General features: G+C 51.6%; 1 non-coding gene across 1 annotated transcript in view; it reads left to right on the top strand.

Moving 5' to 3' along the window:
- The first annotated feature begins 3,462 nt into the window (after positions 1 to 3,462).
- LOC126443762 (small subunit ribosomal RNA) overlaps positions 3,463 to 5,000 on the top strand; it is a 1,909-nt gene continuing 371 nt past the window's right edge. Inside the window, exon 1 of the ribosomal RNA XR_007582161.1 lies at positions 3,463 to 5,000. This exon is cut by the window's right edge and continues 371 nt beyond it. This is a non-coding gene — a ribosomal RNA (small subunit ribosomal RNA).

Genomic DNA, 5,000 nt, shown 5'->3' with positions numbered 1-5,000 from the left:
TGCCTTAACCTAACCTATGTTGTGCCTTAACCTAACCTATGTTGTGCCTTAACCTAACCTATGTTGTGCCTTAACCTAACCTATGTTGTGCCTTAACCTAACCTATGTGTGCCTTAACCTAACCTATGTTGTGCCTTAACCTAACCTATGTTGTGCCTTAACCTAACCTACGTTGTGCCTTAACCTAACCTACGTTGTGCCTTAACCTAACCTACGTTGTGCCTTAACCTAACCTACGTTGTGCCTTAACCTAACCTACGTTGTGCCTTAACCTAACCTACGTTGTGCCTTAACCTAACCTACGTTGTGCCTTAACCTAACCTACGTTGTGCCTTAACCTAACCTACGTTGTGCCTTAACCTAACCTACGTTGTGCCTTAACCTAACCTACGTTGTGCCTTAACCTAACCTACGTTGTGCCTTAACCTAACCTACGTTGTGCCTTAACCTAACCTACGTTGTGCCTTAACCTAACCTACGTTGTGCCTTAACCTAACCTACGTTGTGCCTTAACCTAACCTACGTTGTGCCTTAACCTAACCTACGTTGTGCCTTAACCTAACCTACGTTGTGCCTTAACCTAACCTACGTTGTGCCTTAACCTAACCTACGTTGTGCCTTAACCTAACCTACGTTGTGCCTTAACCTAACCTACGTTGTGCCTTAACCTAACCTACGTTGTGCCTTAACCTAACCTACGTTGTGCCTTAACCTAACCTACGTTGTGCCTTAACCTAACCTATGTTGTGCCTTAACCTAACCTATGTTGTGCCTTAACCTAACCTATGTTGTGCCTTAACCTAACCTATGTTGTGCCTTAACCTAACCTATGTTGTGCCTTAACCTAACCTATGTTGTGCCTTAACCTAACCTATGTTGTGCCTTAACCTAACCTATGTTGTGCCTTAACCTAACCTATGTTGTGCCTTAACCTAACCTACGTTGTGCCTTAACCTAACCCATATTGTACCTTAACCTAACCCATATTGTACCTTAACCTAACCCATATTGTACCTTAACCTAACCCATATTGTACCTTAACCTAACCCATATTGTACCTTAACGTAACCTAATTTGTGCCTTAACGTAACCTAATTTGTGCCTTAACGTAACCTAATTTGTGCCTTAACGTAACCTAATTTGTGCCTTAACGTAACCTAATTTGTGCCTAACGTAACCTAATTTGTGCCTTAACGTAACCTAATTTGTGCCTTAACGTAACCTAATTTGTGCCTTAACGTAACCTAATTTGTGCCTTAACGTAACCTAATTTGTGCCTTAACGTAACCTAATTTGTGCCTTAACGTAACCTAATTTGTGCCTTAACGTAACCTAATTTGTGCCTTAACGTAACCTAATTTGTGCCTTAACGTAACCTAATTTGTGCCTTAACGTAACCTAATTTGTGCCTTAACGTAACCTAATTTGTGCCTTAACGTAACCTAATTTGTGCCTTAACGTAACCTAATTTGTGCCTTAACGTAACCTAATTTGTGCCTTAACGTAACCCATGTTGTGCCTTAACGTAACCCATGTTGTGCCTTAACGTAACCCAATTTGTGCCTTAACGTAACCCATGTTGTGCCTTAACCTAACCTATATTGTGCCTCAACCTAACCTATATTGCGCCTTAACCTGACGCACGTTGTCGCTGAACCTGCTCTGTAATTGTTATGCAACTCGTTAAATTAGTGTAGTGTTGCCTAACCGCAACCCTCGCAATATAGTTCGCTATTCGCACTGCCCGGTCCCCTGTGTATCGCGTCATGTTAAACACCTTGCAGGTGTTGCTGACTTTCCACATGCTCCTGCTATACACTGTAATGTGGATAGCAGCAGGACGTACATGCCCCCCCCCCTTCCCCCCTGCCTTCGCAAGCTGGTCGTTGAGAAGTTTGCATGTTCAATGCCCTTCGCATGCCGACGTACTCAGCCTACGTTGTGGTACGGCCTGTCACCTGTCCGCCGATGTACGCAAAACCCACAAACTGTACTGCACATTGGTCCGTATGTACTGAATGATACATCGTGGCACATGTGTGACCGTACGACGACTGCGCCTAGCAACGGCAGACCATACAGTCCAAATATTGTGCACGCAGCTACGTGTCGTCTCCCTATAAGAGCTGGATTGCAGTGTGGTACGCCATTCAGACGTGTGGGAGGAACGGACGCCCTGGATGGCGATCAGCATGAGCAGTCTGTTGATGTAGTGGAGCGTGTATTCGGACGTAGTCGTCTCTTCTCACACACCGTGATAGCATGTTGCACCGCGTTCCACATCTGCGACATCCTGCAGAGGCCGGCTGACAGTCGTTCGCGCAATGGACACCGCATACGTACGGGGGCTACCTTCCACGTGTTCTCGAGAGCGTGCACATGTTGTTGCGTCTATGTGGGCAGACGTAGTGTGTTGTGACACCTGACACAGGCATGCAATACTCGTTGCAAATGGCGATGGACGTCTACGTTTGCTGGTGACGTTACGCAAATGAACAACAGGTAACCCGTTGTGGTGCGGTTGTTCTCGCTAGAGGTGAATCAGTGTTGGCGACGATCGGTCGAGCTATTAACCGGTTGTTTCAGGGATACCCACCATGCCCACGAACGTGAAAGGGGACCCACCATGCCCACGAACGCGAAAGGGGATCTGGGTGTGAGGCGATACGCGGCGGTGGCTGGGTGGGACCGTCCCCGGCCGGTGAGGGGGGGCCGCCCGGCGTGCTGGCAGCGCGGTGCGTGGGCGCACGCGCTACAGCCGGCTGGTGGGGGCGGCCAGTGGCAGGCGCGCCGGCCGACGGACGCGGCAGGCGGCGCAGCTGCGCGCCGGCGCCCCCTGCTCGCGGCGCCTTGCGGCCAAAGTAGGTCCTCGCGGGCCCGGTGCGAAGCGCGGTGGCCATCTGCAGTGTGCTGGTCCGATTGAGGACTGTGTGCGCTGAGGATGCGCCGCCGCCCGGCGCTCGGCGCCGCGACGCCGTCTGCTGCTCGGTCGCCCCAGCGGTTCTCGCAGGTGGTTTGTATCGCAGCTGTGCGGACGTGTTGGCGCGTGCGCTGTGCTGGGAGAGTTCGCTTCGGCACCCAAGTGGGGCTTTTGTCCTTCTGTGGCGCTGGCGTTGGAGCTGCCGGTCACCGTAGGTGGCGCGTGTTGTCTCCCGCCGGCAATGCCACGACAGCACGCTCCCGGGCCTCTGTCGGCAGCGGCAAGCTCAGTTGGGAGCACGGGTGGTCGCACCTAAAGCGTCTACTCGCCTAACTCCGGGCGATTGCGCCTCTCTCGAACCCGACCAAGTACTTAGGACGGCGCTGCGCGCCGCCGGGACCTGAGAGGGTTTCGAGGTGTGTTGTGCAGGGGAGCTCAGCCTCCTCCTGTTTGCAGAATAATTGAGCGGACGCTTGCGTGTTCGCGCGGGCCCCCGGGACACACTCCCGGGCGGCCGGCTGCTCAGCTCTAGTTGACGCAGCTCCCTGGTTGATCCTGCCAGTAGTCATATGCTTGTCTCAAAGATTAAGCCATGCATGTCTCAGTACAAGCCGCATTAAGGTGAAACCGCGAATGGCTCATTAAATCAGTTATGGTTCCTTAGATCGTACCCACGTTACTTGGATAACTGTGGTAATTCTAGAGCTAATACATGCAAACAGAGTCCCGACCAGAGATGGAAGGGACGCTTTTATTAGATCAAAACCAATCGGTCGGCTCGTCCGGTCCGTTTGCCTTGGTGACTCTGAATAACTTTGGGCTGATCGCACGGTCCTCGTACCGGCGACGCATCTTTCAAATGTCTGCCTTATCAACTGTCGATGGTAGGTTCTGCGCCTACCATGGTTGTAACGGGTAACGGGGAATCAGGGTTCGATTCCGGAGAGGGAGCCTGAGAAACGGCTACCACATCCAAGGAAGGCAGCAGGCGCGCAAATTACCCACTCCCGGCACGGGGAGGTAGTGACGAAAAATAACGATACGGGACTCATCCGAGGCCCCGTAATCGGAATGAGTACACTTTAAATCCTTTAACGAGTATCTATTGGAGGGCAAGTCTGGTGCCAGCAGCCGCGGTAATTCCAGCTCCAATAGCGTATATTAAAGTTGTTGCGGTTAAAAAGCTCGTAGTTGGATTTGTGTCCCACGCTGTTGGTTCACCGCCCGTCGGTGTTTAACTGGCATGTATCGTGGGACGTCCTGCCGGTGGGGCGAGCCGAAGGCGTGCGACCGCCTCGTGCGTGCTCGTGCGTCCCGAGGCGGACCCCGTTGAAATCCTACCAGGGTGCTCTTTATTGAGTGTCTCGGTGGGCCGGCACGTTTACTTTGAACAAATTAGAGTGCTTAAAGCAGGCAAGCCCGCCTGAATACTGTGTGCATGGAATAATGGAATAGGACCTCGGTTCTATTTTGTTGGTTTTCGGAACCCGAGGTAATGATTAATAGGGACAGGCGGGGGCATTCGTATTGCGACGTTAGAGGTGAAATTCTTGGATCGTCGCAAGACGAACAGAAGCGAAAGCATTTGCCAAGTATGTTTTCATTAATCAAGAACGAAAGTTAGAGGTTCGAAGGCGATCAGATACCGCCCTAGTTCTAACCATAAACGATGCCAGCCAGCGATCCGCCGCAGTTCCTCCGATGACTCGGCGGGCAGCCTCCGGGAAACCAAAGCTTTTGGGTTCCGGGGGAAGTATGGTTGCAAAGCTGAAACTTAAAGGAATTGACGGAAGGGCACCACCAGGAGTGGAGCCTGCGGCTTAATTTGACTCAACACGGGAAACCTCACCAGGCCCGGACACCGGAAGGATTGACAGATTGATAGCTCTTTCTTGATTCGGTGGGTGGTGGTGCATGGCCGTTCTTAGTTGGTGGAGCGATTTGTCTGGTTAATTCCGATAACGAACGAGACTCTAGCCTGCTAACTAGTCGCGTGACATCCTTCGTGCTGTCAGCGATTACTTTTCTTCTTAGAGGGACAGGCGGCTTCTAGCCGCACGAGATTGAGCAATAACAGGTC

Source organism: Schistocerca serialis, unplaced genomic scaffold (genome assembly GCF_023864345.2).
Source record: "Schistocerca serialis cubense isolate TAMUIC-IGC-003099 unplaced genomic scaffold, iqSchSeri2.2 HiC_scaffold_183, whole genome shotgun sequence".
NCBI lineage: Eukaryota > Metazoa > Arthropoda > Insecta > Orthoptera > Acrididae > Schistocerca > Schistocerca serialis.
Note: the sequence above shows the minus strand (reverse complement) of the source record. Positions and strands in the feature narration are given on the sequence as shown.